We start from the raw sequence: 7,159 nt of genomic DNA on the forward strand, positions 1-7,159 counted from the left end.
GCATCCAGTTCTTGCGGAAGGTCACCTCACGTAGGAGAGGTGACATATAAAGGAGCATATGAAAGACCTACAATGTGAAATGACCTATCTCGTCAGCAAATTTCTATTTTTCAGGAAAGCTGAGATGGCTTTCACGTAGGAGAGGTGACATTTAAAGGCGCATAGGAAAGGCCTCAATGTAAAATGACCTATCTCGTCAGTAAATTCTTCATGAGTTCCAGGAAAGCTGAGAAGGCATTCAAATGCAAAAAAAAATCACGCTTTTAAAACCTGACGCCAGACGAGCCTTTCATTCTAATAATTGCTTGCGTTCTTATAACTGCAAGAAGCCTTTTGCAAGACGCAAATCAGTGCGCATTCTGAGTCTTCCATTCCAGCAGAAATAACCAACCTCCCCGTCTGATCCGATTGGTGTCAAGGTTTCGTGAGTACGTTTTCGTATTAGTCACATCTAATTCAAAGGTATATTTTGATATAATATTCACATCCGGTGGAATAAGAGCCTACTTTGAGATTTCAAATGCTAGATACAAAGCTGTTATGGTAGGCAGTTCAGAGTACTGTTAACACTTTAAGAGGACGTAAAGGTGGTGCTGCACTTCTGAACGACACAAAATGGTCACTTGATAACTATCTTCTATACCGCACGTGGTGCGATTGGTGTTTCTATAATTTATTTATGCGGCAGGCAAAGGGGAGGAGATAAAATCGTTTGCTTAATATCATGCTTAACCAAAGCCAGAAGGACACGAGTCATCTGCACCGCAACAAACATTTTCAAAAGCAGCGCCATTCATACCGAAAGCGCTCTGGGATCATCAGCAGTCATATTTGCTCACAAACTTTTAAAGTTTTCCGCACTATGATGTATTCATCATAGTGCGGAAAACATTACCTTTTCCCAACCACGAAAATGAATAAATTGTACCAAATATCCCGGATTTTTTTTCGTTCAGTTCATAGAGCATTATTTACGCGATAGCGTATTGTTACGTATTCGACGGCTAGACGCCGAGGGCGGCAGGACGACCGGCCCAAGGAACAGACGACCCACGCAGCGCCAGGAAGACAATGACCTTTATTCGTTCGGCGATGCGCTTTTTGAGCGCTAAGCAGCCAATCAGGGAGTGGCAAAAGAAATGGATATATCGTGGCAAGCGGGGCAATCTTATCTGTAGATTACAACGGAGAGTGCGACCAGCACCGCGAATGTTACAGTATACAGCTCCTTCGGACGAAAAACCGACGGCGTGGTAGTAGTCGGCACTGCGTGTCGGAAATAATCGGGGCTGCGTAAAAAAAAAACCGTATCATAGTAATTTGTAGTTCTAGTGATTGATGATTTATTAGCACGTGATGGGCTGCGGGGAGTTAGTAAAGTCATTGTAATGAATGGATTCAATAAAAATGAAAAATTGGGAAAAGGGGGTCAACGTGATCAGAATGAAAACCCAATGCTTGATGACGCTAATTAAGACGATTTAAAGTGCGTAATTCATCAATTATTATTTGAAACAATTGAAAAAATGAAAACTGCATTCAAATGTGCTCAGAATGGAAAGCCTAACCCATTACGCGATCGCGTCATACACTTAGGGAGGAGCTTAAGTGTCCTCCATTTTTTTTTCTGAATAAAACTTAATTATGTTTTTGAGGAAAGGAAATGAATCAGTAACTGTCTCACATATCTCGGTGGACGCCCAAACCGCGCCCTAAGGGAAAGGGGGAGTAGGGAGTGCAAGAAGGGTGGAAGAAATAGGTGCGGTAGTGGAGGACTCCGGAATAATTTCGACCACCTGGGGATCTTTAACGTGCACTGACATCGCACAGCACAGGGGCGCCTTTTGCGTTTCGCCTCCATCGAAACGCGGTTGCAGCGGCCGGGTTCGAATCCTGCCACTTGTTCAATTCAGTAGGGTCCCTTTGTTTTAGAAAAAAAAACGCAAAAATTCTTTGAAAATGGGTCAACTGCTTGGCGTTAATGTCCCGAGGAAAAGCATCTTGCAAAGTTGAATACGGTATGAAAAACAGAATGCGAAGAAAAAAATTATCCAACCGGTTCATAAAACATCCACCTGAATAGGGGTTTAAGTTAATTGGTCAACTTGATATGGTAGAATTCAACCCAAGGTGCAACACAGGCCAACAAGAAACAGTCAGCACCAGTACTGCTTTTCGTTCCTTTTTCTCTGTGAAGCATCTTTGTTGCCAGACTGGTAGCACAGTATGCATGCAGGCACGCGCGGCTGTCAGAAACGGAAATCTAACGAGACACAAATACCACAACGAGGACAAGTGTGGCCATCTTGTTTCATTAATCGCTACTAGATGCAATAGTACTCGCACAGTCATCGATTCAATGTGCGGGAAATATTTGTTCAGTCATCAACAAATATTTGCAGTCATCCCTGCGTAATGACACAATTAATTGGAGCGGGTACCAAGCGACAAGGCCAGGGGTAGTAAAATTTAATTATGAACACTGGTCCTGCAAATGCAAACGTCAGCACCAATTCCTCCCGTATTAGCCAGAGTGAAGCACACTACAGGGTCGTGCTGCTGTGATGGCAACAGTGCCCAGAAGAAAAACCTTCATCTACGAACGGAATTCAAAACGCCAACAGGGAAAACAAAGCAGTAATATTTCGCGATCCTTCGCACAATTTGGTCATATCCGCAACATCCCCGCTGCGTTCTGGCCACCAGGTGCGCTGAAGTAGCAGAAACCGAAACAAATCGCAATTTTCTTGTCCTGACATGGACATGTTATCAAAATCGTACTGAAAAGAACAGCCAGAGAATACAGTGTCCTCTAAGTATATTATCAGAGCATCCACGATGCCTAGAGTGACACAATTTCTAATTTCAATGTCCGTAAGTTGTTGTTATCCTCATAAAATGGCACAAGCCCGCAAGGGGGATCGGTCAAGAATTGGGGAGCACAGAGAGTTTTTAAGTAGGAGGGTACGGAGAAAAAAAATTTTCTTTCCATCCCCCAGCTTGCGCGACCTATGTGCAAAACCGATTTTTTCTGCCTGCTATACGCTGCTTGCTTGCATGATTAACAAGCGCCTTATAATACAATTAGACAAATTATCTTAGGTTTATTTGTTCTAGTATTCGCGAAACGTTAAAAATACGGATACAGTTCTCAAGACCAGCAGTTTATGCGACACTGTTCCAAACAAAATCTCCCTAGTTGTAAATGATTTCTTTGTGACCAGGCTGCAAAGCAAAGATCAGAGGTAATCCAATGTTACAACTGTACAAGGCACAAGTCAAATTAGTATCTATTTCAACGCCACCACAAACTATATTTTGCTATCGTCTCGTGTTCACGAGGTTTCCACTCCAGTATATACCAAACTAGTGTATACGCGCTCCGAGTGTTTTCATCATACTTTTTGTCGCTTTTTTTCAGAAATCTAAAGAGGATTCAAGCAAAGATGGCCAAGATATTTTTAGTCATGTTGGGAGTTTTTCTTTGCGCCGGTGTCGCGCACTTCCAGCGAAATGAAAGTAAGCGATGCCTTGTAGGAGTAACATCACAGACGAAAGCTTTTTGCTGTGTATTACTGGTGCGCGAATGACATTTCTTTTCAGAAAGGAATCGAATGCGAATAATGGGGACTTTATGGTGATCATGAACGGTGTGCGATTTTTTTTTCGAAACCGAATCGAATACGAATAGTGTAGCTAAAAGCCTGATCGCAGATTAATTTAATTTGCTTAGGAAAATTCAGTATATGTTCGACTGTCTGCGCAAATGACAAACCAGCCCTAACTGCGAATGCTGAAATGTAAGTTTCTTTATTGTGTTTGTTCTGCTCGCCACTAGAATGTCGATGCAGGTGTTTGGTGCTCTTGTGGTACCATGTGAGGTGTGATAAGAAACAAACGGCTGTATTTTTGTGCTGCAAAACTCAACACACGGCCGTAGTGCAGGCTCGATTTCAGAACATCTTCACCTGCGCGGCGTAGTGCAGGCACATCCAGAAGCAATCTAAGAGGGAACATTCGCAAAGCACTGCCAAAAACAGACAGCGAGAATTGGCGGTAAAGGTCCATGCAAAGGGTGTGTGGCCGGCTGCTCTTTCCGAGCATACTCCTGGTGCCACAAATTCTCGTCGTCTGTCGGGGGTAGCGCTTTGCGAAGCGCGGAGGCCACGGGCTTCAGTGTTCTCTCTCATGCTGCTTTAAATAGACAGTTTTAGTTTCGTGTACGTAGAGGGTTCACGTACGCCAACGTGAGAAGTCTACGTAGCCTGCACGCAGGTCGTTTGAAACCCTTATAGTTACACGTACGCGACGCACGCCGCGTGTTACTCCTAGCGCCATCTACAAGAAACGCAGACACTGGTTGTAGCCTAAATCATCCTACACAAGTCTAAGCCAAGCCATGCGGTCTGTCCTCGTGTTTGGCGGTTTGGTTATGTTTGGCTGGTTTGGGGCTCTCTCAGTTCGAGATCTCGCGAGACCGTTGCTATGACGACGACCAACTCTACTTCGTCAGGCTTAACAGCTGAAAAATCGCCCTTCTGTCTGAAAAACAAAAGCTATTTGTCGCTTGAAACTTTATGCGAGGGTAACAATGAGCAAATCTAAGGCGAATACAACAGTTTAGAACACGTCGAGGGATTAGCGACGAAGCCGTTATCGCTGTGAAGCGGCGGGCTGGGCGCCGCCATGTTTGTCAACGCTACGTACGCAAGCAACGCAAAGACCGCAACGTAAAAATCCGAATCTCACGCACGTACGTGAGACTCGCGCATACCCTTTGCGTTCTGCGCATGCGCACTGGTAACCGGTAAGAGCTCTACGTACGTGAAGCCTCTGAGTACGTGAAACTAAAGCTCTCTAATATCGATGTGCTTACTTGTTCCGCTAGAAATCTGTATGAAGTGTTCCTGCGCTCATGATTGCGTGCGGTTGCACTTGTACTTTTTTCCTCTCCTTTCTTACATTTTTTTTCATGCAGTTATGCATATTTTCAAATTGTTACATGAATTTTTCCTTTTGTGTTTTGTTCTTCTTTTTCGTTCTTCTTTAACACGTTTCCCTCTTGCCCTGCTGCTGTCATTGTAAGCGGAACATGGAGCCAGTCAAGGTGCCTTCTTTTCAGAGTTTTCGCCTTATTTTTCACCACTGTCTTGAACCTCCTTGTTTGCGGAAATAAATTAATCAAATCAAGTCAAACCATAGGTGAAATAGCGGCAATTACGTGAGAGTGGCAGCACTGGGTTAATGTCCTGCAGCCTGAAATGCTGCAGCAGCTTTGTTGAAAATTCATTATAAGAAAACGTTTCTCGTTTTTTCGAGACACACATCATTAAACAATGTAAATCCCTGCTTCTGTTCTATTTGCAGCCACGACAAAATATATCGAAGAAGTTAATTCGTTAGAGGTCCTGTTTTTGACCTCCAAGAAAGCGGATTTTAAGTAATCTTCTAGACGCCCATAGTTTAGGTCGGAATACCTTTCTCAAAATCGTTGGGCGAGGCATTAAGATGCCGCTGCCCTTCGGATCTGCGGGATACCAACGGGGTTATATATAGAGGGTGTAAACAGTTAGCCAGTAGCTGCAAAAAAAACACATCTTTCATTGATGCGTTTTAGGCTTCTAGATTCAACGGTGGTAGCAAGAAGCTGTCAGAATTGATGATAAATTTTCAACGTTACGATGACAGCCTTGTTAGATTACAAACCTCAGCCAGTATCGAGCATCTAGTTTTTCGCAAAGTTCTGCAGCGACATTGTTTTTCCCTTTGCACGCATATAGTTTTGGGGACAAAGCGCCCAGTGCAGCAAGCAAGCGCAAAAAAAATTATCTGGAACAATGACTGGGCTGCAATCCTTCGCCTTGACACGAGAAGCTACGCTTCGCCAGCCCGCAGCAGCCAACTGCAGTTAAATTCAAGAAAGAAATGCACCTTGCCAGCGCATTGCCAGAGGAGTGCATACTCCGCAAGCTCACCAATATGTCAACTCATCGTGTAGACCGCTTCTCGCACTAAGCACAAGGGAGGCAGAGCAAAGACTTCAAGATAAACACCCCTGGGCGCGCGAATTAGGCGTGCAATTCTCGAACCACAAGGTGAATCTTTTGCCGCAGGGCCGCTTTTAAGTGAACGGCGGCGTGTCATGGCCGCTACTTTTCCCGATAGTACAGATACATAATCTCTTTAGTGAACTGGCCCTCAGCAGATGCACTTTTATTGGCATACAATTCGTAGACAGCTGGCACGTAATAAGCTCCGTGAAGTAGTTACAGAAGGCAAGCGATGGTATTCGAATGCTGAATGAAAAAGGACCGCGAGGCTACGAAATATGTTTTCCCAAGCAGCAAGCAATTTGCGACTGTGTGGATAGGAATCTCAGGAGTGAAGGTTTATGCCAGAAAATAAGGAGCTGTGATAGGTGCTTCTTTTCTTTTGTGCAATGCTATTCCATATAGAAAGCAGGTTTTCGTGAAGGTTCGCGGTTTTTCGAAACAGGAACCTGCATTGGCGCCTCCATTGCAATCAGTTCGTTTTTCCTCGGGAATATGTTGTTTCGAAGCTGGATTCTCCCGGTAGTAACTGGAACAGCTTCATGCATTTTGTATAAAATAGAATATAAAAGTTACTTGGTTATCAAGTGAAATTCAGGAGCTAATACTGCTTTCTTTACAGCCTACTGTTATTTCAACAGAACAAATACAAATGTCTCGTATGGAGAGTTGGTCTATAAGGAGAAACCTTGCGAAGCCTGGTACCGCAAAAATGGAACGCTCAGCATTACAACGTGAGGTTTTGACATTATATTCCGTAATAACATTTTTGAAAGGCAATTTGCAATGCTCGAGTAAGGCTGCGCATGAAAAGGTCCCGAGTGTTAGTAACATGTTGTAAAGTCACGTTAACGTTTTTCTCCACGAAAAATTGGGTTTCGCGCAACGCTGCTTAATTGCATGAAAAGCAATACAATAAAGCAGCAAAAGGACCAAGTTATTTTTAGACATCCACTTTTACAGGTGTGCGCAAAGGAGAAGACACCACTTGCGCGGCGCGTGAACTGCATGCCAGCTCTCCATGAGGTCGAGAGCGTGTTGCCGGGACAGGCTCAAGAGAGAGAGAGAGAGAGAGAGAAAAACTTTATTGTTGGAGAGGAAGTCGGGGC

At 44.0% G+C, this 7,159-nt stretch overlaps 1 long non-coding RNA gene across 1 annotated transcript; it reads left to right on the top strand.

The window, feature by feature from the left end:
• Positions 1-312: 312 nt before the first annotated feature.
• LOC144100661 (uncharacterized) lies at positions 313-6,781 on the top strand. The gene is made up of 3 exons (XR_013307783.1): positions 313-428; positions 3,422-3,519; positions 6,673-6,781. It is a non-coding gene; the product is annotated as an uncharacterized LOC144100661 (long non-coding RNA).
• Positions 6,782-7,159: the final 378 nt, after the last annotated feature.

This window comes from Amblyomma americanum, chromosome 8, assembly GCF_052857255.1.
Source record: "Amblyomma americanum isolate KBUSLIRL-KWMA chromosome 8, ASM5285725v1, whole genome shotgun sequence".
NCBI classification, from domain to species: Eukaryota; Metazoa; Arthropoda; class Arachnida; order Ixodida; family Ixodidae; genus Amblyomma; species Amblyomma americanum.